This window comes from Poromitra crassiceps, assembly GCF_964638095.1.
Source record: "Poromitra crassiceps genome assembly, chromosome: 3".
NCBI classification, from domain to species: Eukaryota; Metazoa; Chordata; class Actinopteri; order Beryciformes; family Melamphaidae; genus Poromitra; species Poromitra crassiceps.
Window position 1 is genome coordinate 77,647,887 of NC_139625.1, and position 27,034 is coordinate 77,674,920.

Consider the following 27,034-nt stretch of genomic DNA (forward strand, 5'->3'; position numbering starts at 1 on the left):
TGAACTCTAGACGTTGGAAGCACTGGGGATCGAACACGGCTCGTCGGTGTGAAAGGCATTTGATTACACCCTCCATCTACCCTGGCAAGAACCTTACTGGCCACCGTGCTATTTCAATAGCAGACTCAATGACATGTATAACATTGATAGACACTATCTAGAAATGTTCATATTCAACATATTTTAGTTAATAAATGTTGACATTCAACATATCCGTGCTTTGCAGAAACACAAACTGCCCAAATCTATTCAGGCGACCAGGCTGAAAATGAGGGTGCGAGGGGTTAAAAGGAAGAGGTGAGTTGCCGTACATGAGGGAAACCCACATCACGTGCACGGTAAAGCCTCCCGCACGAGCCCAGACCCCCCCCCCCCCCCTTCTCGTCGCCCCGTTGGGAAATCGGGTCGTGATCTGCAAACTCCCCTTCTTTTCTCCCGCCCCCCCTTCGCCTCACTCTTTGTTTACTCTCACACAGAGTCGATGATGAGCACTTTAACACCCCCCCACCCCCACCCCCACCCCCGTTCACCCACCCACCACCTCATTACCTCCTCTACCTGATGGGGCCCCGTGCCTCTTCCCTCTTCCCTCCCCCCCCCTCTCTTTTATTTATATATTTATCTATCGTACGCCGGCGTTGCGGGTTACCGTTTTAATATCATCGGTGAAACATGATTATTACCTCTTAATGCCGAAATTACGCGGGCATTCTTTTTGTCGTCCTCGCCGTTGCGTTTTTCCTGCGTAGCGCCCCGTGGCAGCGACATCTTTATCTCCCCATGTGCTCCTAGTCTTAAAACCTTTCCCCCCGCTGTTTGAAAAATATTTCTCATTTTCCTCCCCCATGGTGTGGAGAAATCCCCATAGGCGAACCATTAGTGATCTTTCTGCCTTTCCCAAACACTTATTACGATCACCCGCGCACTCCTTGAGCTGCCTCATTGGCTTTTGGTAAATTATGCAAATAAGGTGATGTTGGAAACATATAGTTTTTCTTGTTTTTCTGCAACGGCGTCAAGTTTGCACAGCCTTTCCGCCGCCTCCATTAAAGTGACTGAGCACGTCAGCAAGATTTATGCATCAGTGACAAATTAGAATGCTTTGTCGCTAATTTCCTCGCCGCTTCTTCTTCTTCTACCGCACAGGTTTAGTTATGTGTTTGCCTTTTGGGGGGGCCTTGGGTTGTGAGCTGGAGTGTTTTTTCCCCTCTCCCTGCATATGAATGTGTCACTTCACTTCACATCTGCAGAGACAGGAGGCCACAACCCAAGCGAGTCGCTCTGCTGTTTGACTCATTACAGGCGAGAGAAGTGTTGTTGTTTTTCACAGAAATATATTCCCGAGTTTCACTTTTCGACGGAGGGAATGTGCAGAGCGACTTTGAGGCAGACAGACGGCTAAATGTTTCATTCGGCACTCGTGAAATGATAGAGCAGTTATTCTTAACCCTGTTCATATCAGCACCACTAACTTAGTCCCCATTAAGGCCACGGACCGCCATTTGTCTCTCTCCAAATCAAATGAGAGAATGTTTTGGGGCATCTGGGTAACATAGAGGCAAAGCAGTGGCGGACTGGGACCATCTTTCAGGCCGGGAGTTTGACTCCACCCAGGCCAGGCCAACACACGCGGACACACACATGTCGCTGATACAGTCTATGGTCGCCGGTGAAAAATTTGGGCTGTTTGAAGCAAGATTCTGTGAATATAATGCTAATGTGATGTTACATGTTACCTATTTGTTCACTAATAGAATTCAACATTGCCTAGATAACTGCAAGTATAATGATGACGTAAAAACAAAAACAAAAACAAACTTAATTTAAGGAAGAGTGCAGTGTCCTGTCTTGTCTTGTCTGAGCTGAAATGCAAATACAAAAATAATAAAATCAAACTGCTTCATCTCCACTTTAAACTGTATTGTGCAGTCCTACTGATAGCACAATACAGGTTAGCACATTAATGTGAAAGCAATAAGCATAGCCTACATGTTTCACTTTATGCTCTGAAATTGTAGCCTACCTGAAGGTTCCTGATTCTGATAAGTTCAACACCACCTCCAGCTCTGCAGGAGGCAGGAGCACCTGCTGCAGTGCTAGTGCTGCTTCTGCCTCCTCCACTTTAGTGAAGAAAACCCCAAAAGCAATCCAAATACTTTCAGTTTAGCCACTACTGTTTACATTTGACCAATGGGATTTTTATATAGCCTAAAATAAATAAATAAATAAATAGATAGATAGATAGATAGATAGATAGATAGATAGTAGATAGATAGATAGATAGATAGATAGATAGATAGATAGATAGATAGATAGATAGATAGATAGATAGATAAATAAATACAAATTAGTGTTATTAATTTAATTTGTCTCGAATATTCTAGAGGCAATAGACAATTGTCTATTACTGATATTGTAGTTTAGGCCAAGACACAACATAGGCTCCTCTCTTTCCACCTCTCTGCACCGCTTTTCTTCTCCATTTTGGCCCCGTTGAACAGCAAGCCCCACCCACCCGTTTTACTCTGGCATCCAGGCTGTCCATCAGTTGCTCCAGGCCGTGCTGTGGGCAGCACAGTCAGAGAGCAGCATTACTGTAAGACACTGCTTTCCAGGGGTAGGTGGAGGTACTACAGGGGGCACTTGAGAGGAGGGGGAAAATGTAAGAATAAATCATGAAAATAAATGAAATGTTAAAATAAATCTACAAGGCACTAATTGCAACTCTTTCACTCCATTTCTTATTTTGTAATGTTGTATTCTTCAAATGGTTGGTTATCATTCATTCATTGCATTATATGCTATCGTTTTCTAAGCAAATTGTTGTAGTCAGTTAAAGGGGGTACTTGGATTCAGAAATCAGGGAAAGTACTGAAGTACTGCGGTACTGAAGTCAAAAAAAAGTTTGAGAACCACTAAGATGAGATGACAGCCACTGATATCAGAGGGGACCCGACGACAATTAACACTCTTCCCCCTCCGCAAGCCCTCTACTCCCACCTGGCCTTGCTTCCTCTCCCCGCACCGCATAATTGTTTTTCATTGACTCGGCACGCGGCTAGCTGAAGAGATGGCTGTGCGGCTAGCTGAAGAGATGAGCATGCGGCTAGCTGAAGAGATGGGCGTGCGGCTAGCTGAAGAGATGGGCGTGCGGCTAGTTGGGCATGCGGCTAGCTGAAGAGATGGGCATGTGGCTAGCTGAAGAGATGGGCGTGCGGCTAGCTGAAGAGATGGACGTGTGGCTAGCTGAAGAGATGGACGTGTGGCTAGCTGAAGAGATGGGCGTGCGGCTAGCTGAAGAGATGGACGTGCGGCTAGCTGAAGAGATGGGCGTGTGGCTAGCTGAAGAGATGGGCATGCGGCTAGCTGAAGAGATGGGCGTGAGGCTAGCTGAAGAGATGGGCATGCGGCTAGCTGAAGAGATGGGCATGCGGCTAGCTGAAGAGATGGACGTGCGGCTAGCTGAAGAGATGGAAGTGCGGCTAGCTGAAGAGATGGGCATGCGGCTAGCTGAAGAGATGGGCACGCGGCTAGCTGAAGAGATGGGCGCGCGGCTAGCTGAAGAGATGGCTGTGCGGCTAGCTGAAGAGATGGGCATGCGGCTAGCTGAAGAGATGGGCGCGTGGCTAGCTGAAGAGATGGGCGTGCGGCTAGCTGAAGAGATGGGCGTGCGGCTAGCTGAAGAGATGGGCGTGCGGCTAGCTGAAGAGATGGGCATGTGGCTAGCTGAAGAGATGGGCGTGCGGCTAGCTGAAGAGATGGACGTGTGGCTAGCTGAAGAGATGGGCGTGCGGCTAGCTGAAGAGATGGGCGTGTGGTGGCTAGCTGAAGAGATGGGCGTGCGGCTAGCTGAAGAGATGGGCGTGCGGCTAGCTGAAGAGATGGACGTGCGGCTAGCTGAAGAGATGGGCGTGAGGCTAGCTGAAGAGATGGGCATGCGGCTAGCTGAAGAGATGGGCATGCGGCTAGCTGAAGAGATGGACGTGCGGCTAGCTGAAGAGATGGAAGTGCGGCTAGCTGAAGAGATGGGCACGCGGCTAGCTGAAGAGATGGGCGCGCGGCTAGCTGAAGAGATGGCTGTGCGGCTAGCTGAAGAGATGGGCATGCGGCTAGCTGAAGAGATGGGCGCGTGGCTAGCTGAAGAGATGGGCATGCGGCTAGCTGAAGAGATGGGCGTGCGGCTAGCTGAAGAGATGGGCGTGCGGCTAGCTGAAGAGATGGGCATGTGGCTAGCTGAAGAGATGGGCGTGCGGCTAGCTGAAGAGATGGACGTGTGGCTAGCTGAAGAGATGGGCGTGCGGCTAGCTGAAGAGATGGGCATGTGGCTAGCTGAAGAGATGGGCGTGCAGCTAGCTGAAGAGATGGGCGTGCGGCTAGCTGAAGAGATGGGCATGCGGCTAGCTGAAGAGTTGGGCATGCGGCTAGCTGAAGAGATGGGCGTGTGGCTAGCTGAAGAGATGGGCGTGCGGCTAGCTGAAGAGATGGACGTGTGGCTAGCTGAAGAGATGGACGTGTGGCTAGCTGAAGAGATGGGCGTGCGGCTAGCTGAAGAGATGGACGTGCGGCTAGCTGAAGAGATGGGCGTGGGGCTAGCTGAAGAGATGGGCATGCGGCTAGCTGAAGAGATGGGCGTGAGGCTAGCTGAAGAGATGGGCATGCGGCTAGCTGAAGAGATGGGCATGCGGCTAGCTGAAGAGATGGACGTGCGGCTAGCTGAAGAGATGGAAGTGCGGCTAGCTGAAGAGATGGGCATGCGGCTAGCTGAAGAGATGGGCACGCGGCTAGCTGAAGAGATGGGCGCGCGGCTAGCTGAAGAGATGGCTGTGTGGCTAGCTGAAGAGATGGGCGCGCGGCTAGCTGAAGAGATGGGTGCGCGGCTAGCTGAAGAGATGGGTGCGCGGCTAGCTGAAGAGATGGGCGTGCAGCTAGCTGAAGAGATGGGCGCACACACAGCTAGCTGAAGAGATGGGCGCGCGGCTAGCTGAAGAGATGGGCATGCGGCTAGCTGAAGAGATGGGCATGCGGCTAGCTGAAGAGATGGGCATGCGGCTAGCTGAAGAGGTGGGCGCACACACAGCTAGCTGAAGAGATGGGCATGCGGCTAGCTGAAGAGATGGGCGCACACACAGCTAGCTGAAGAGATGGGCCGTTTCAATGAACAAATTAGAGGCTGCGAGCACAAAAAAAATGACAAATCCCTCTTAACTCCGTGAGCCTCTTGCTCTGCGCCCCCCTCACACCTCACCCTGTCAAACATTTGTCTCCGGCGATGTTATTAAACACAACTTCTGCAGATTCACTTCCTTCAAAAGTGCCATTTATGGCAGGAAGGAGGCCACGCCACGAGGGGAATTACAGGTTGCCAGCAGGGTGGCATGCGTGCGGGGGAGTGACAGGGCGTCATTTGGCCAGCCGGCGCATCGGGCCACCTCCCGCCATGTTGTGACAACCAGTCATTACGCAGCGGAGAGACGCGCTCAGCTGCAGGTTTCAGCCATGATGCAAATGGCCACAAATGGGCTCCGACCGTGACTGAGCTAATAACCAAGCCCTGTTTATCAGCTCTCCTCTCTGCTTTGTTTTGGGGTTTCTTCCTCCCTCTTTCTTCTTCTCCTCTTGGCTGTTTCTGTCTTTACTTCCCTTTAAAAACTCAACCCACTCGGCAGAATACAATGTTTACAATTTACAGATAGTTTAAGTGACATTCAATGTTTCTGAACCAAAAATACATTTCATATTAACATTTTGAATTAAGCAACATTTTCCGGTACTGTCAATGTGAAAATGCTGCTTAATAACACATAATAACACCGTTTCCAGTTCATTTGAAAACATTACACAAGCTAGAAGTGCACTCAGCGAGCGCAGACTTCCGCCAAGGCCAACACTCAGTCTGCTCTGATATGCACATTTTGTGAGTTGGATCAGAACCCTAACTCTCTTTTCACGAGCCCTGACCCCGCCCCACCAGCACCCACATCACCCATAGCCACACACCCCACCCACCCCTCAAATCCTCCACTCTCTACGACCTTCCCAGAATCATGTATATAGAAGAGTCGAGACATCTCCATTCAGTCCAATGGGAAAAAAAATTACATTGCAAAAGGAACTTTTGGCAAAAAAGAACTTTCGGGAAGTAAGGTTCTGGATTAAGGAACGCTGTCGAGTTGCAGCAGAATGGACCATTTGTGATGTACTTTGAAAGGGTAAGACATCTGCATTTTGGACCTCTGGACCTTCCTATCCCTATACGACCCCTTTTCATTAGCCCCGCCCCCTTCCTTGACCTGAATCGGATCGGATCCGTGCCTAAATGTAATGGGTTCTTCCTTGGTCCTTGCTACACCCTCCCACCAGGTTTCATGAAAATCAGCCCAGTAGGTTTTCCGTAATCCTGCTAACAGACAAACAGACACACAGACAAATGGCACCGAGCACCGAAAACATAAGCTCCTTGGCAGAGGTCATAAAACAACGTGGTTATGGTTATAGGGTTAGGGTTTGGGTTAGGCTTAAATAACAAAAACATGAAATGTGACTTACGCTTGAAATGTAGACTTGAAGTGTAGAAAGGCAAAGGCTTACACCCACCGATTACTCCCTCCAGCCATCCCAACTGTGACGGCCTGAATTTGGTGGGGATTTGTTTGCACTGACCACACTCTCTGTTTTATTGCAAACCATTCCTAAAATGTATATTTGAAGTCCGTTGTGTGACTTTTCAAGTGTATTGCGAGAGTCATTAATGGTCCCAAATATGACTGGGACTGTCCCAGCCAACCCACAGGACTACCACAACAGTCCCCCTTTAAATGAACTACCAACACACCGCTCACACCATCAGTCCTATTAATCCTCACAGGACTGGAGGAGTCCTACACACATCTGTCAGCGGTAAGAAGGGTTCCCCTCAAGGGTCTTATCCCAAATTAAAGAGCATTGATTAGCAGGGTGAATTATCTTCTATACAGCAGAGACGCAGAGTCGCAGAGTCGCTTTGAGAAAAATCCCCAGTTAAGAAAACCCTCTCCGAAGTCGGATAATACCGTTTCAGAAGCCGACTTCGGAAAAACTGCGACTTCAGTTGGATAATTGGATCGCTTGCTGGAAGATTAATTACAGCCGTGTGTTTATTTCACTGCGTATGTACTGTAGTACAAACTGCCAACCCAACAGTTCTAGATGATTTAATTTAGGGTCTTTTTGCCGATGGTTTGTTGTCCTCCAGCAAATGTTTAATGTAAAATAGGCAGTAATGCATGTAGTTTATATCAAATTATTCTTTAGAAGTTCATGTTTTGATCTGATAGAATATAGCCATTTATGTCTTTATGTAATTAGCTTGTTTTTTATGGGAATTGGCATCTGGAAGGTTAAATTAGGCGATACAGACCAAAGCATAACAAAGTCAATTATGTCAGTTGTCCTTGCAAAGATGAAGACACGTTACTGTGTGTGTGTGTGTGTGTGTGTGTGTGTGTGTGTGTGTGTGTGTGTGTGTGCGTGTGCGTGTGCGTGTGTGCGTGTGTGTGTGAGAGAGAGAGAGAGAGCGAGAGAGCAAATAGGATTTAGGATGTCTGGGCCAGAATGTATACTTCCTTGTTCTGCGATAAAGTGCTCCATAATCTGTAAATAGTGTTTGCTTTAAAATATGATGTTTGTAGGCAGAGGAGGGGGGAGGCAGAGCTCATAATCTAATAAATTGATTTGCAATATCCTCTGAAACTGTGAACTGATAAATGTAGCTTCTCATGTCGCCCCGCCTTGACTCAACCCGCTCGCCGCTGTAATGTGCCGATGTAGCGCGCTGAGAGAGACAAAACCTCGTCCCCCCCGGTTACTATCCAAAAGTACTGCGGACGCCTTCATGTGAGCGCTCATCTGGGCCTCGCCGCTCCTCTGGGCCTCGGCGCTGGTCACTGAAGGATTAGAAGCTGCGTACACAGCAGCTCCATCTCTCTCTCTTTCTCTGTGTCTTTTTGCCAGTTCTATTCTTTGACCAAAAAGCCCCGCGATACGCTCGAGACACGGTATTAAAAAATGACAAAAACAGATTATCCTTGGATATGAACTCCCATGTTCTTGGGATTGCTGGACATCTGTAGCCAAAACGAACAATGAGCGGTTGACTTGGAGTCTGTGGCGCTGGCAGATTGCAGGTTTTCGCAGGGAAAACGAAGATCCGGCGCTCTTCACGGGTATGTGACAAAATAGAACTAATCTGCGGCCCCAAAAGAGACCGCCTCGGCTCGTTTTCTAAGTGCCGCGTTTCTACGCCGGGAGATGTTTACCACCCATGTTTCCACTGTGCGGGTGTGGAGGATGCCACCCTCCTCTACCCCCACAAAAGGAGGGGGAATTGGCCGTCGAAAAACAAACACAAAAACAAAGATTTACACCCAAATCCTCTCCAGAGGGTGGCATCAAACGTGGATCTCCCAGAGGTATCGGCGTCTTCGAGCGGCTTATCGGTCGTCGGCGCTTCTTATCGGACGCTCTGTGCGCGAGGTGTACCTGAGACCACGGCGCCTACGACGGATTACGGCAGCATCCAGAAAAGACACAAACCTGGACCAGCGTCAAAAGCCAGACGAAGCGACTTAAGACGAGGAGAAAGACACAGGCTTCTCGAGGGGTTGGCGCGGCGGGCTTGGACCACACGGATCTCTGGGGATGCGCGGCATGAAAGCGTTCGCCTCTCCGCGCGTTTAATAAACGCCACTTGACATTGGGAGAGGCTTTATTGGTGGAGGAATGAGGACTCTGGATTTAGCCAGTTTGGCGCGGCCTATCTCCACGCTGGCAGGGGCCCTCGGGGATTTCGTGGCTGTTTGCCCGCCCTGGTGCTTTTCTCACACTCACGCCCCACTTGGACGGGCAGGAGGGGGTTTTCTGCCTTATTTTGGTTCACAAAGACATTTATAGTTCATATTTCACCCTCTGTGTATAGTGATATATATGTTTATCATTGGTATTAGTTATCACCACAGTAGCAATTATTCTTCCTGGGGTCGACACAAAATACAAGACATTCAAACATCACATAATGGACACTCCATCAACAAAACAAAATAAAATAAAAAATAAAATAAAAATAAATGTTCTCTCAAATTCATAATGTCACCTCAACAGTAAATGGTTAAAGCAAATGATAGAATTGGTAAGCTATAGACCAGTGTTTCCCAAACTATGGGTCGGGACCCAATTTGGGTCGCAGACCCGTGGGGAGTGGGTCGCCAACTGGTCGTCATGGCAACTCATTATTGTATGTTTTTTTGAGAGTTTGGGTCCCAGGGAGACACTAAATGTATCTTTTAGGTCCCAAGATGAAAGAGTTTGGGAACCTCTGCTATAGACTATAACTGTCCAATACTACTAGTGCACAGTGAGGCATTACCTACTGTAAGTTAGCAAAAATATAATCAACTTTCACATGCAAACTATCATTATGTAGCGTAAACTGATTTCTTTCTGAATAATTGATGTTGTTAATTTCTTTTAAATTTTTTATCTGGGTTAAATGTAGTGCTTGTTCCAGTTTGACACACAGCCCTATTAGACTTCTTTAAGGCATTGGTTGTCGGTAAAGTTAACATGATGCGTCCCAAAAAGGCCTCAAAATAATGTATTTTATTGGTGGGTGTTCGTTTGTGTTTGTTGTGAATGTAGGTGTGTGTTTGTTGTGAATGTAGGTGTGTGTTTGTTGTGATTTGTTTTGTTTGTTGTGTTTGTTTTTCCTGGACATTATCTGTAACGTTAGTAACGTGAGGTCCGCTCCTCTCGCCCGACACACTCAGCCCCACTGCTATATTTGTTTTGCGGTGCCGACCTGCGCCAGCCTTATCACGTTGACGGGGGCATCTTCTGATTGTAACGTAAATTGAATTCATCAGAGACCGATTCAAGTTCGAGTCACATTCTCTCCCGAGACCGAGTCATATTGACGCCAAGTCCGAGACCAGACCAAGACCGTCAAAAATCAGGCTGCAGGCTGTCGGCAGCACGGAGGTTTGTTACATCGCTAATTCATGTTCTCTCTGTCTCGCGGCGTGACAGAAAATATGTTGTTTACAGAGTGTATTTCACATGCCCCGTTTTCGTCCGTTATTGCCTGTTCCAGGACTCTACTCGGGGCTCAATATCTTCCAGGAGGATCTGAATGAAACCAAAGTTATCTGGGTGAGGTAAACATCATATTTAAAGCTGAAAATAAGGTCTGGGGTGTAAAAAAAAAACTGAATTCTCCTTTAAGGCTTACCGTATGTTCTGATGTCAGGTGGCATGTTCACTTTAAAGCTAAGCTACAATAAGATAAAAAAAAAAGTAGATATAATAAATTATATACTGAATAGACATACTCTGTGTGTGTGTGTGTGTGTGTGTGTGTGTGTGTGTGTGTGTGTGTGTGTGTGTGTGTGTGTGTGTGTGTGTGTGTGTGTGTGTTTGAGATAGATAGATAGATAGATAGATAGATAGATAGATAGATAGATAGATAGATAGATAGATAGCCTATAGATGTAACAGTTACAGTTCTATAAGAAAATCATTCTTGGCCAAGGAGAAACACTCCCTAACAAAAATGTAAACAAATTTGTCCACAAGATTTGAGAAAAATATTTTTTCTTTCTTTTTTTTAATTTTTGCTCATGAAACATGCAACAGATTCTCAATCTCATTCGTCTTTTCACCTCAGTCATTTTGTGTCTCAAAGGCAGGAAGTAACACAGGACATTAACAAGGGCCCCGACACTGCAATACCTAAATGGATTGGAAGTTGGAAACCCTCATTAATGTTTTGCTTGCACATCTGGTACTTCCTACCTTTTAGACACAAAATGGCTGCTGGTGAAAAAAGTCAATGTCGTTGATTTCCGCCGCTTTGTCACGTGCCTTTTGCTTTGTATTTGGACACACGGGTAGGCAAGGAAAGCCACTTAATTTAACATATAGGGTCTATGGGGATTTACTCCCTTTTGGAGCCAGCCCCAAATGGCCATTCGAGAAACTGCAGTTTTAGTACTTCCGCTCCGCCCTGGCGTCAATGCGACCAAACAAAGCTGCCCCCTCGCGTGGAACACACCCTCGCACCCGTACCAGACAGCCACGCCTGGCTTTGGCTTTTCACTCACTTCACGTGTTTTCCTGCTTTATAAAGACTCTGAAGTGTGTGTGCGTGTGTGTGTGTGTGTGTGTGTGTGTGTGTGTGTGTGTGCGTGTGTGTGCCTGCGTGCGTGCGTGTGTTTGTGTTGGTGAACACAGCTCTGTGATTACGTCTCCAGTGCACCACAGACGGGACGGAAAACCCAAAATAGTCTCAAACCTGCATTCTCACACGGAGAGCAGCTGGGGCGTGTCAAAGCCCACATCACCGCTAATGTCAGGTTGGACTGCCAAACCTATGGTGCACACGCACATATACACACACACACACACACACACACACACACACGGGGAATATTGAGTCTCGTCTCTCCCAGGCAGGATATCACCCGCCCTGCTTTTCCACCTTTTCACACACAATTACTGACCAGCAAAACACTCTCTCGCCTCTCTCACTGTCTCTTACTCTGAACTGGAATGGCGAAGGCTATCATTACAGCAATCAGCGGAAAACGTCTTCACAAAGTCCCCCACCGAAACCGCGCTCGCCCTCTCGGACATCGATTCGCACCCGGAGCCGGGTTGCTCCGGCGTGCAGATAGGGATCGTCGTGATGGATGGGGCGATCGCTTTCCAGGCCGCTGGTCATCAGCGTTTCCTGCTGCGCGCCGACCCCTAGCTGCCCCTATCAGGCCCCGGACCGTTCCAGGCACTCGGTCACGGGCGGGGGTGGGGCAGGAAGGGGGGGGGGGGGGAGTCAAGCAGATGAATGTAAACACTACAGGAACTGTCAGTGGTTGCTGGTCCTGGACCTAGTTAGGTGAGGTAAGGTAGTTGAACTGTCAGTGGTTGCTGGTCCTGGACCTAGTTAGGTGAGGTAAGGTAGTTGCTGGTCCTGGACCTAGTTAGGTGAGGTAAGGTAGTTGCTGGTCCTGGACCTATAGGTGAGGTAAGGTAGTAGTCCTGGACCTAGTTAGGTGAGGTAAGGTAGTAGTCCTGGACCTAGTTAGGTGAGGTAAGGTAGTAGTCCTGGACCTAGTTAGGTGAGGTAAGGTAGTAGTCCTGGACCTAGTTAGGTGAGGTAAGGTAGTAGTCCTGGACCTAGTTAGGTGAGGTAAGGTAGTAGTCCTGGACCTAGTTAGGTGAGGTAAGGTAGTTGCTGGTCCTGGACCTATAGGTGAGGTAAGGTAGTAGTCCTGGACCTAGTTAGGTGAGGTAAGGTAGTAGTCCTGGACCTAGTTAGGTGAGGTAAGGTAGTTGCTGGTCCTGGACATATAGGTGAGGTAAGGTAGTAGTCCTGGACCTAGTTAGGTGAGGTAAGGTAGTTGCTGGTCCTGGACCTATAGGTGAGGTAAGGTAGTAGTCCTGGACCTAGTTAGGTGAGGTAAGGTAGTTGCTGGTCCTGGACCTAGTTACAGTAGGTGAGGTAAAGTGGTTGCTGGTCCTGGACCTATAGGTGAGGTAAGGTAGTAGTCCTGGACCTAGTTAGGTGAGGTAAGGTAGTAGTCCTGGACCTAGTTAGGTGAGGTAAGGTAGTTGCTGGTCCTGGACCTATAGGTGAGGTAAGGTAGTAGTCCTGGACCTAGTTAGGTGAGGTAAGGTAGTAGTCCTGGACCTAGTTAGGTGAGGTAAGGTAGTTGCTGGTCCTGGACCTAGTTAGGTGAGGTAAGGTAGTAGTCCTGGACCTAGTTAGGTGAGGTAAGGTAGTTGCTGGTCCTGGACCTATAGGTGAGGTAAGGTAGTAGTCCTGGACCTAGTTAGGTGAGGTAAGGTAGTTGCTGGTCCTGGACCTAGTTACAGTAGGTGAGGTAAAGTGGTTGCTGGTCCTGGACCTAGTTAGGTGAGGTAAAGTGGTTGCTGGTCCTGGACCTAGTTAAGTGAGGTAAGGTAGTAGTCCTGGACCTAGTTAGGTGAGGTAAGGTAGTTGCTGGTCCTGGACCTATAGGTGAGGTAAGGTAGTAGTCCTGGACCTAGTTAGGTGAGGTAAAGTGGTTGCTGGTCCTGGACCTAGTTAGGTGAGGTAAGGTAGTTGCACACTCATAGTAGCATGATGCAAACATGTGACCTGCTCCATCTAAATGAGTCACATTGACCCCTCCAACCACTTTGAGTTTAATATACTGTTGGAAAGAGGAGAATGCCAGCTTTCTGGTCATATCAAAATTATATAAAGATTGAGTAAGATGCATCTCTTACATCAGTGATACTCAACTTGCGGCCCGCGGGCCACATGCGGCCCCGGATGGAATTGCAAAAAAAAAAAAAAAACATTTTTTGACAGTGCACCTGAACGCAACATGCAAGATACCCGCTGAATAAGTGTCCAAATGTTCATGTCATTCTGGCCAATACTCCACTTCTGTTATAGCATTTCAGTCTGGAATATGGAATATATTTCAATAATCTATTATTTAGCTGCTAAATTGTCAAATACTGCCGTCTGCTCGCTACCCAGGCACTTATGTATGTACTATGTACTAACTAACTTAACCTAACTAACTATCCGGTGTGCAGAAGATTGTCAGACTAAACTCCAGCTGACACCCCAAAAACCTACAATCCGCCTCAGAAAAATGTATATTGTTTGTTTATTAACTGGCCCCTGGCCTTCTATCATTTCACGAAAGTGGCCCCCGGGCAAAGCAAGTTGAGTATCCCTGCCTTACGTTGACTGTTTCCAAACTATGTTTTTGAGAAAAAGGGTCTCAAAGTATGAAGGAAGTAAGCTAGCTCTGCTTGTCACCGTAACTTTATGAACTTTAAAACTTTATATTTAATGTTCAAATTTCACAATAATCTTTGCACAGAATGAAAGCCAAGGCTTTATTTTACAAAAATCTGGTGAAACCCCAAAACAGTCAAATTCAATATTTTCCTCAGGTTTCTACACAAAAAGGCTAGGGCATCATCATACTAATTTACACAGCCATCTCCATAAAGTCAAGTATTGACAATAATGTAAGGTTAGACCCGCTTGGTTTCAGAAAATTGCTTTTTAAGTTGAATCACGTCTCATCTCTCTTTCTCTCCCTGCATGTAGGCTAATGTTAGATATGCAGGCGCAGTATAGCCACTGTCTTCACCTGTTGAGACAGAGCTGCTGCTGAGTGCTGCTGACTGCAGGCACATGCATTGAGTGCATGCAATTGTGAATTAGGCATTTTGTTGTTGTTCATCGCATAACATACAGGCAGCCTACCTACACTATAACCTACTACACATAAAACATATTAATTTAGGCTATTTAATAGGAGGATGTAGCTTGAGCCTATTTTAATACAACTGAAATTGTGCTGAGAGGGGATACTGGTCCTGGTGTCCAGCAAATTTTAATTTGTCATACTTTGATTAATTTCACCGGTCAAAGTCCGGCAATTAAGGCTATGTGTCCAGGTCCCTGCACACTAGTGCCTCCTCTGGTCAGTCGGGGCACATGTTTTGGTGGGGAGGGGAACTGGTGGAAAAGCGTGATCCTCCCATGCGCTACCATCTGCTGGTGAAACTCCTCGCTGTCGGGTGAAAAGAAGCGGCTGGTGACTGCACATGTATCGGAGGAAGCATGTGCTACTCTACAACTCTTGGGGGGACTTGATCAAATTGGAAAGACATTCACATAATAGGATGAACTTCACTATTTACACATTTCAAACATTTATTGCAGCCAGGTTGGTCCAGCCTATAGAATGGTGGTTTACTTCAACATCAGTCTGAACTTTTCCCCACCATTTCATGCTGGCTGTTTTCCCTTTTTCACAAGCTTCTCTCCACAGACCTGCTATCCCAGTGCTTTCTCCTCTCCACAGACCTGCTATCCCAGTGCTTTCTTCTCTCCACAGACCTGCTATCCCAGTGCTTTCTCCTCTCCACAGACCTGCTATCCCAGTGCTTTTTCACTGCAATGTGAACTCAATGTGGGCCTGCTCTTATTTGTCTGGTTTCTAGCTTCAGACAAAGAAAATATCACCAGAGCGAAATTATGATATTCATTTCAATTAGGACGATTCCTCCTTGAGGTAATCTATCTTAGTCACCGTTGGTTTTAAAACGAAACACAAGCTCTGAACTTGATATTGGATAATCTTGTACGGCCTCCAGACGAACCCTGCCCCAAGATAGGATTGAGTGGCTGTGAAGAAAAAAGTGGATAAAAAAAATATTCATTTGGCACATTTGTTTCATAATCTCTCCAAGTCGTAGCGGACCTTACATATTAAAATACATATTTTAAAAAAATCTGACCGCTATTATTTTTGCGAAGAGAGAGCTGCACTCCTCCATTCTCCCATCCCAAGACATGTAATTTGTGTACATGGCCTCTGGGTGTTGTTTTAGGCCGCACTCCAAAGCCACTTGAAAAAGGTATGTGGCTTTGGCAGAGAGAATAAACAGCCACCTCATTTCACTCTCCCACGTCTCGGGACGCTCTGCGCTCCTCTCGACCTGCCAGCTCCCCGGGCCAAAGAAAAGCACACACAACACACACACTGTGGGGAAATCAAGAGGCCAGGACGGGTTTGCAGCGCATGATCCCAGAGACGAGTCTGTCGTTTAAACAGACCGCAACGCTGGAATCAAATAAAAAATACATAACAGAGGTGGGGACTTGACTTGAGACTTGTCCTCAAAAGACTTGAGACTCGACATATGGACTAGAGATTTGGGACTCGTGAACAATAACAATGGCAACGAATCAATGCTGATATTGGATAGCCTACTAAAGGAGTGAGGCTAAAACAGATATGATAGAATGCTCATCCATAAGAGACTTGAGACTTGACTTGGACTTGCAAAAAATGACTTGTGAGCATCTTTGAGATTTATCGTGCATTCCTTTATCGCAAAATAACTGGGATGTGGAGGCTAAATGACATCACATCCGTTTTGTTAGCGTTCCATTTGCAAAAAACTTGAGCTGGGAAGTTCACTGTTGATTGGTCAGATCCATTCGCTAGCCAGGCTAGCCATTGTTAGCAATAACAATTGACAACATGGCATTTCGCGGCATTTGCGCATACAAACACTGCAGCCTCATGTCCACACAGATAGAAGTTAGGCAGTGCTGTGTGCTGTGTGTACAGCTGATTTAATGAGACACAAACAAAACAGAAGTGCTAAACAATATTACTACGATTACTACTACTGTTGTTGCGTGGCGCAGCCATCTTGGATTTTTGAGGTTGGGGCTGCTGAGACTCCTACGAGTTTGGAATGGGAAATACCAGCTCTGATGACGTCACCGCTCATGACCTTTGAAGTCGTAAGATTACCAGTCCCCAGTTATAAAGGAATGCACGAATATACACACACACACACACACACACACACACACACACACACACACACACACACACACACACACACACACACACACACACACACATATAGATAGATAGATAGATAGATAGATAGATAGATAGATAGATAGATAGATAGATAGATAGATAGATAGATATATACAGATATACGGTCATTCCTTAGTGAAAAACAGCCCACCTTCAGGTTTTAAAGAAATAGTTCACCCAAAAATGAAAATTCTGTCATCACCTCCTCCCCCTCATGCCAAATGAAACACAGGTGAAATGTCTTAGTCCATAGAACACACAGGGAGGTTGCAGCACAACTCAATACCAGCCTGGCCTTCTGCAAAACAACTGAAGTCAATGGAGACCTAAACAACAAAACAATCACACTGTGAATAGAAAGACCTACACAACATTATTTGTTGCAAATCAGTCAGCTGTAGTTGAGATGGTCACTACATGCTGGTGTAAATATAGGTCTTTTTGGAACTCTGAAGAACTGGTCCCCACTAACTTCACTGACATATTTGCATCTATTAGCATCATTATGGTAGCCTAGCTCAAGGAAAATTAAGTATGATTTAAGACTTGACAAATGTTGGTGAGTTATTTGGTAACAATTTACAAGGGTCCACAAATTAATGATTAATGTTAAAGTAAACATTAATCGGCTTTGCCGATTATCAACCCACTTTGTATCATTATAATGTTGTTAATATAAGCAGATGGGCAGTGTTTACCTTCGCTATATTATGTTTTCCACACAGAGAATATCCTCCATTTGTCCTGCTTGCAGAAACTCCGCCCCTGCCAGCTGCAAGTCATTGATTGACAGTTTATCAGAAATAGGTGACTAAACTATCTGCCTCATTCCAAAGAGGTGGGTAAACTTTGTTTACCCTGAATATAGTGGATATATATCTCGTGTGAACAGCTGGCAGACCCCCATGCCAATAAGTAAAGTTGGAATTATTGTGTCATCATTGCCAGTTATACAATGTATCTATACAGTATGGAGGGATTGTACTACAACACAATTCCCCTGATAATTAGCGTTTTTATTTGAGGATTAGCATATCTTTTCATGTAGATCTACAGTATCTACATGAACAGATATGTCTACAGTAGCTTTGTATTGTCGTTACCTTTGGGATCTCCATACAACAGACGTTCTCTATGGGCGAGATTCTGCTGCAGTGCCCGCAGGTACACCTGAGTGGATGGACAAAAATATAGCTTTTGTTAGCTAGCATCCAGTTTACTCTGACTTTGCTAACATTAGCAACATAGCCTCAGAACGTTACGTTACCATTCATTGACTGGCCCCATCCTCTCCTGCACTTGCATGGCCTCGGCTGCGGGAGCTGCTGGTTCCGGGTCGGCCATAGCTGGAGCTAGCGGCTCGAATTGATAGGGCTGCTGCGGGCCAGCCTGGCCCTCGGGCTCGTCCGATCCTGGGCAGCTTGCTGGGCAGGCTGGCCTCCAATGAGCCCTCTGAGGAGGCGTGTGAGCTGCTGTCGCTGTCTGTCTCCATTCTGTCTGGCTTGATAGATGACAGTGTCAGACAGTACTAACTTCCCTCTTCTTCTTCTTCACGTTTTCTGGCAGATTGCAATCCAATTGCAATTGTATACCGCCACCTATCTTCCCTCTTCCGTGTATAGGAGCTCAAAGAGTTGTCTCGTCACAGCCTCACCTGATTTACATGTAGAATGAAACCACGCATGCGCGAGCAGGAACTGCACAGAGGTCTGCCATTGGCTCTGAAATTTGCCTGCCGCACAAAAGTTCATCCTATACAAATGTGGAGTGGGCGGATTCGAAAGCCTGAAAACTCCCCGCCCTTTTTTGAAAAACTGACCAAATCTGACCAGACTTCTCTGTCTCTGTCTGGTCTGTTGAGTATCTCTTTAAGGCTGGTTAAGGCTCTCAATGGGATTAGTGGATGTGTGCATACTTAAAAAATAAAAATTAACAACAACAGCCGCCCTGGAGCAGATTCAACAGCCCTGGAATCAACAGCCCTGGAGCAGAATCAACAGCCCTGGAGCAGATTCAACAGCCCTGGAGCAGATTCCGCGTCTCAAGCAGAGCTTCCGCACTTCCGTTGTGACGCGTTGTGATGTAAAACGCGTCACAGCGGAGCTTTTTGCCAGAGGAGGAAATGGGAGCTGTCCGTGTGGAAAACATAATAGGGAAGGTAAACACTGCTTATATTAACGACATTATAATTATACAAAGTGGGTGGATAATCGGCAAAGCCATCCTTGAATTAACAGCATTGACGTAAGCTTGCTCTAACCTTAACCTCAGTGACTTCATGCATCAAACCCAACCACAATATTGTATTAACATGAACACCATAAATGATTAGTAGACACATTATAAAACTGTTAATTGAGGTTAGTTAATGCACCCTTATTGTAAAGTGTTACCAGTTATTTTATTGTCTCTAAGTTACTTTATTGGCTATCAGAACCACCATACATACAGTAATTTAACCAAATTTACAAAGAAGCCGTTGTCACAAGCCTGCTCAGCCAATCAAAAGCCCCCCTACTTCCCGGCTTTAGTCTACCTCAGTAGCTACTACCATGCTTTTCCTCTGAAGGTGATCCAGCCAGACAGCATTCAATTAACTCCTCAGGTCTCTCTCTCTCTCTCTCTCTCTCTCTGTTGAGCAGAGACAAACCTATTGAGCGTATGACTCTGACGAACCTGCCGTCACATCTCTGCCGGCGCCTGGGAGGGGGAGAGAGCCGCGGCTTGACAAACGAGCGGCGACAGGTCTGTCGCTACCTGGCCCCTTCGCCGCTGCCTGTCAACGCCACCACTGTCTGGGAAGCTGACAGGTAAGCGGCCCTCCGGCGTCACGGCAAAGCAAACAAAATGCCAAACGCCATCGACGACACAAAGCCAGACGGCACAAAGCCTGTCTGTTGTCACGAAGAGGATGGGGCAGGTCGTCCGTGTCTCACCTGGTCGTACGGCGTTTGGAAGCGAACCAAGGTCTGCGCCGAAGCACAGAGGACGACGACGAGGATGATGATTTGCCTTTTCACCCCTGACAGACAACAGTTATGGAGAAGAGTTCGGCCAATCTCAGTGTACTTGAAATAAAGAATAGAGTCAGCTAATATGAAAAAATAAAATAACAAGGCTAGGTCGGAACCTAGCATATGGCCAGCGCGATAAAGCGTTCACGAGCATCGGCACTCAAATCGGCATTCAAATTGGACTGGACAAAGCCAGATATAGGGCTCGCTTGCGCTGGCCAAAAAGAAATACTCCGAAACCTGCAGTGGAATTAGATTGTCTATAAATTCTTCATCTAAAGACAGTAATGTCTGCCCAGAGATTCTCTATGAATTGGATAGGTGTGGTGGGTCACTACATGCTGCTTATAGTATTTACTTACCAGATATTTTGATGTTCTGGTTTCTTTACTTCTCCTCTATGACAGAAAACTGAATATCTTTGGGACAAAACAAGACATTTGACGGTGTCATCTTGGGCTTTACTTGGGAAACACTAATCAACACCATTTTATATACCACACAACTAATCGATTAATCGAGAACATAATCAACAGATTAGTTAGTTGCAGCCCTACTTTTTTATACCCTGACAATTAAAAAATTGTAGGGGAAAACACTGAATACATACATTTCTTTAGCATGAAAATGGTAAAATTTCTAAATCAACATTGCCACAAAATATCAGCTAACGGCTCATTTCAGTCTAAAATAGTCATTGGCCCAAAACGAACATTTTCTGCCGACATGAGATGCTGATAAAATGGCGCTTTAATTACAGTAGGCTCAAATGTTTGATGCTTGACTAAATGTTGCATGGTATGTTTTACATAACCTAAGTTGAAGTAAGCTTCTCATTTTGCCCAATGAATGTACATTTTGAAAAGCATTGTAGCTTATTTATGTCCGCATCTGCAAGTGGGCCAGCACGATAACAATAGGCATAAAAAATTGTTAATTCCACTATAGGAGACACTTGATGTTCTCTGAAATTAGGTGGCGAAAAATGTGCGCATATATCGGTACTGCATCGGCATCGGCCAAATGAGTTGGAAAATATCGGCATATCGAATATCGGCAACAACAAAAAAATCCAATATTGTGCTTCCCTAGTCTAAAGGTATCAGCATCTGCCTTCAAAAACCCCATATCGATCAGACCCACACTGATATTGTACAATTCATCACAAAAATCACACCCAGACAAAACAATCATATCACAAAAGGCGCAATGCAAAAGAGTGACCAAGGAAAATGTGATAACACACATAGAAACAGCGCTGGTAATCACATTACAGAAACCTGTGCGCTCGTCGTCGGCACTTTCCCAGCGGAGCTGACTGTACATCATGTGACAGTGAGGGGTCTATTTGTGTCACAGCGGATTGGGGGAGATGTCAGAAGCAAACACGTCTCCTGTTCCTGTTCACATGTATTAAACAAGAGGTAGGAGGGCTTTCTCAACCCCCGCGCCAGCCAGGGACCGCGGCCTCGCACAAACGCTTCGTACTGAGAGAGTCGTATCTGTCCTCCCATCAGGGTTTGCATTTAAACGAAGGGTTTGCACTGCATACTCACAATGGGCCTTTTTCACAGGAAACATTAATGACTGCCCCAACACCTAAATGGAGTGGAAATTGGAAACCCTCATTAATGTTTTGGTTGCACCTGTGTTTACCCTGCTTGGCTGCTGTGAAAAAGGCCAATTAAATCACTGGTTTTCACCAAATGTCTCAAGAATGTACATAAAAGGATAGAGATGTCCATTGTTGTTGCGTTCTGTACCGCATTAGGGTACAGATATTGTACCCAGCCTTTGTTCACACCATAGGCAGAACATGAGGCAGGCTCAAGCTGAACTGACGCTTAACCAGTCACACCAGGAGCAGTCTCTTTTCCCCAGCACCTTGCTCGACGCGCCTTGAACCCACCCACAACTCCCATTCAATTCATGCCTGGCAGCTTCAAGCTTCAAGTGCGTCACGCCTGGAAAATAGGACTGAATCCTGAACGATCGCTTCAGCGCGGCTTCAGCGCGGCTTCAGCGCGGCTTCAGCATGGCTTCAGCATGGCGTGGCGTGCGGCTGGTGTGAACGGCCTCATTTGTTAACAAGGACGCCGGAATGAAACTGCGTGGCTTCAGCGTGGCTTCAGCGTGGCTTTGGCGTATGGTGTAAATGGCCACTGAGGCATTGGGCTCATGTACCGTTGTCACCTGCAACTTTAGTCTCGCAGTAGCCTGACAATAAAAAAATATTCTCCGATTTGGAGTCCGAGAGACAAACTGTCATCAAATGCTGGTCCATCCATAGCCCTAATGTGGACTAATGTAGGGGTCGTTGATGTGGAAAAAGGTTGAGAATCATTGCACTAGTGAACCTTGGAGGTGTCTGTTTTGGGTACAGAGCTGTACTGCACGCCTCTTTCAGACAGTGAAGTCTAATAACAATAGTGGAACTTATAGGCGGCATTGGTGCAGAGCTGCCAGCATACTGTAAACCAAGCGCACCTCACACTGTTCAAACATCAGAAACACACACACACTCAAAACACACACACTCAAAACACACCTTTGCGTTTGTTATCCAGTGAAGGAACAAGGTGCGCAGCCTAATATGAGAGACGGAAAAGCAATCATGGGCAACAGCATCTGGGCGAGATCGAAACGTTAAAAGCCTTTTATATAAACCCCGAACAGATTCAACCCATTGTTCTCCAGATGCCAGTTAACGAAGCCAATTGAGATTTTAGGCGTTTCTGAACAACACAAGGTATTTAACGCCGGCGTCTCCCTCCCTCCCTCCCTCCCTCCTCCTCTTACACTTATTGTTTTCCCTTTGATGGAATTTTCTTCAAAGCGCGCCTCTTTAACGTCAGCGGATCATCCGGATCGGCCCCCTCGTTTTTCAGATCTCTCGTTTTCATTTATTTCTTCTGCATTACCTCCTCATTTGCGTGTCGAAGTGCTGTACCTTTAGGAAAAGAAACATCGAGGTTTATTAACGGCGAAGAACAAATTATACAGGAGTGATCTCACAGAAGCACTCCCCGGGAGACTAAACAGAACAAGAAATAACATGAGCGGTACGTATTAACGTATGCCCTTTGATGTGTGGCTCGCACCGGTCCTGTAGCACCATTAACATTTGAACTGAAACATCATTTGTCACAAGTAAATTGTGCATCTAAGACTGGGAGGCTGAGAGAAACCGTACGTGTCTCTCACACAGGGTTGGAGGAGAGCGCCAGCAAAAAGGCCCCAATTAGAATTGTTTTTTGAACTGGAGCGGAAAACCCAACGAGTGTGTGGAAGTGTGTGCGTGCATGTGTGCGTGCGTGTGTGTGTGTGTGTCTGTGTGTGTGTGTGTGTGTGTGTGTGTGTGTGTGTGTGTGTGTTTGTGTGCGTGTGTGTGTGTGTGTGCGTGTGTGCATGCATGCGTGTGTGTGTGTGTGTGTGAGAGAGAGAGACACACACAGAGACTTAGAGAGAGATCGAGAGAATGTGTGTGTGTTCATAAAGGCAGATGAGGAGGCCTGCAGGAAAACGTTGGCATGACACATTAGCTTAGCTCCCTCTAGTGTTGAACTGGAGTGCCGGCACCTTTTCAAAAACCATCCACAACCCCAGAAACTACAGTTGAAAATTAATGCACAAAGAGTGCTTGAAATGAACAATTTGCCCAAAATGTGAGATATTCTAAGTGAAAAAGTAACGCTCATGGGAGAGTCAGGGCTGGGAAAGGTAAATTTTGCCTGGCTGTACTTTGTATTTATTTTGTATTATTTATTTTTTATTGTATATAGTTTTATCGTTGCCATGTGTTCTACTTTTTTGATAAGTTATACTTTACCAGGCAGGCAACCTGTTTAGCTATTAATGAAAAAAGAATGGTGACTTTTGAAATCTATGTTGCTGGTGGTTGAAAATTATCAATATCAATATCTATACAATCTTTGAAGACAGAAGCATAAAAACTACTAATACTAAATGCAAAAACTCAATTTCAATTATTTACAGTCATGGTGGAACATGGTGAAGGTCTCATTGAGACTTTTAACAACTGTCAAATTGTGAGGAGAACTTGTCACTTATAATGGAATCTATAAAGGAAGGTTAAAGATTCTAGATTGTCTATGCCTGCTTTGAACTGATAAGTGTTTTCAATGCCGATACGATATTTATTTTTGGATTGAAGCTGCTGATAGCCGATATTTTGTGCCGGCATCCACTATCTTTAAATTTGACCGTTTTCATATCGACTAACTCCAAGAAGAAATTACAAGGATTCAGTGTATGTATTCTTGTCGGGGTGGGAATGCTTTTGAAACAGCAGTCAGACCACTGGACACTTAAAGACGAGCTGAAATGACATCTCAGGGAGGGTCTGTGATGACGTATCCAAGTGAAAACAAACATTGCTTTGACTGGAACAGGGTCTAGAGGCGGGTCATAGCATGTGGATGATTTGATTTGACCGTTCTGGGGACTGGAGTTGACGTTGGCCAATCCTGGCGTTTGTATGGCGTGTTCTGCCCCCGAATTGAGTGGGATTCAGCATGTGCTGCCCCTATGCGAGTGGGATCTGCATAGAACTGGGCAGCTGGCTGCCTCCGTGCAGACTACCATTTCCAAGCCGAGGCAAGAGTGCTGCCTGCTGGCTTGAAGCGTCTACTAGCTGTGGTAAAGAGCTGCGGTGAATACGATATTCCTGGAATGCGAGTTTAACAAGCCAGTTACATGTCCTTTGCATTCTACATTAAATGAAGACATTGCCATTTTATTTTGTATGTTACATACTTATTGGCCAAATATATTAACATTTATAGGCTCGATCATTCTGCCCATGTAAGCACTAGGCAGCCATCTTGCCTGCTCAGAATTGTCTCCTCAAGGAAGATCGATTGACAGCTGTCATGTCGTGATATGATTGGTTGAAATGGGGTAGAAATTTGATAGTACTAAATTATGTCAGCAAACTGTTATGAATGAACTCTTGAAAAATGAACATTTGATGTGAGAAAAATGTGAAAAACTAAACAAATTTAAACCGATTTTTGTCATTTTTTTGCATACATTGTTGCACTGAGTAACCAGGGATGTGATCTAAAATAGGGGAAAAAATCATTTCAGCTTGACTTTAAGCCGTATAAATTAACTATTTGTGAGATGTTAGCAGCTCCCCAAGGCAGCATGAGGCAGGTTTTATTTGCAGGTTTACAGACTAACACCCTGATGCTGTTGAGTAAAAACACAACTAGCCAATATCTGCTTGATATATTAATCTATTCTGGTATGGCTGCATGGGCGATAATTCAATATTGTCATTCATCGTCTTTCAGTGGAATCATATTGTGATCTGATATGAAGATATTTTAATATCGTGATCGCGACACATATTTCTGATGTCTAAATTGATGATGACAAGCAGATTTTACTCAAAAATTCTGATAAAAGGAGCTAGGTATGGTAGGAATATTATTTGAATATTTCAGTTTTGTCGAACTAAGATTACCATTTGGTTCAATAAGATCAACATTATTTATTATATTATTTTGATTTTGCAAACCCGAACCAAATCATGATATAATTATAGAAATCCTTATGATTATCATGACATGAGTTGAGTCCCCCCCACACCTTAATATGTGAAGCGCTTTGAGTGCCTTGAAAAGCACTATCTAAATCCAATCAATTATTATAATTATTATGATTATAATCGTCGTCGTCGTCGTCGTCGTCGTCGTCGTCGTCGTCATATTATAAATATTATTACCATAATATTAGTATAACTATGGCCACTAAAACTACAAGTCTTAGCAAAAGGTAAAGTATGAGCAAGAGAAAAATGTCTCTGGCAAGGAGACAAATATAAAATCAGAAGAGAAATTGCAGCTATAATACCCGATTCCACAGTGCATTACAATGTGTCTGAAGTAAGACTTAATAGTTAAGCTACTGATTCTACCCTCTAGTCTAGTCTAGTCTACTGACTCTTTAGTCAAGTCTGAGCAGCATGAAGAGACTCCCTGAGTTTCTTCTTCAATATAAGATCCAATCCTGCAGCAGAAAAGCTCTGGTCGAGCACAATGTGTCTGCAGAGGGAAAACTGTGTCAGATCATAAGCCAACCCACTTGTTGGCATTTTATCAAACGAATATGTAGAATATCAATGTCAATTTGAAACAAAATGTCTGCAAAGCATCTTTCTAAAACGTGGCATTTCACGTTTCTGCAAACCCACAATCTCAATGTAAATTTGAAACAAAACAGCCGTTAATTTGAAAACCTTGCTGCCTTTCCAATGTTAAAACACAAATAAAACAACTTTGGTTATGTTCAGGTTATGGTTTGGGTTAATTAGGCCTAAACAAAAACATTCAATGTGACTCACGGTTGAAGCACGGCCCTCTGGTGTGAAAGGTAAGTGTTTACGCCGTCCATCCACTCCGGCCACAATGCCCTTATACTGGCCCCCACTCTGTTTCAACAGCACAATCTATGAAGTGTACAGTAACAGTATTGTTGTTATTTGTGTATCTACATGAAGTATTCTACATGCAATGCAATGAATGCACAATAGCGCTTTTCACATTGCATTCCCTTAGCATAGAGCTATCTTAGCCCTGGGCTAAGAATAGAGATAAGATAGCCCCAGCACCGGGCTAACTCAGCCCCTTTTCACGCAAACATTGTTGACCCAGGTTAACCTAAACCCAGAGCTCTGCGATTCACACTGCAGGTCTACTCGCCCTGGGATGGTAGAGCCCAGGGCCATTGGAACCAGTGCTGCCAGGTTCAGCTAATGGCCCCGTTTCACACTTCGTGTTTAGACGAAAAGTGGGGGTTAGCCAGAAAACACAGACGGGTCCCAGCTCGCAAAAATCCATTGACTGATGCGAAAAACGCAGAAAATCGAACCTCGTCCGAAAACTTAAATGAAGGACGTAATTGTTGGACTCGGTGTGTCAATGATGATTGACACAAAGTAGGTCGTATTCTTTTTTTTTTCTCCGTGTGTCAATTTCGGACGAAAATACGGACTTGGTGTGCAAAAGCCTTTAGCCCCGGCTTAGCCCCTTAAGCTTCTGGCATACTCTTTGCGCCCAGCCAAGCGCATAGGGCGCGCGGCGATTATGACGTAATTGCCGCGCGAGGCCTGAGCGCAGCGCGGCGCGTCCATGGAGATTTTTCTATCAGCGCGTCGGGTTTTGCTGCCTGTGCCTGTGAGATCTCCGTGGTAGGCTATCAGCGGATATGTGCTGTGATTGAGTCCTCACCGTCGTAAAGTCGCCTTCAAAGCATGCTGTTCGATTATAACAAACTAGTTGTGTGGCTTAGCCTTCCCAAATGTTTAGGGTCGTTTTTTAGAATTTAATATATAGAATTGGGAACGTTACATTCAATTTCATTCAGACTGCCTGGCACTGATCGCCGCCATTTCTGGAGCACTCACTATGTTCTGTTTTGGCCCGCGCAGAGTGCGCGCGCCCTCCGTGGAGCCCCGCCTCCAGTGCGTGCGCGAAGAGTATGCCAGAAGCTTTATAGCCCCATGTGAATGAATGCCTAATGCCACCATTTTATTCTGGTGATCAGCTT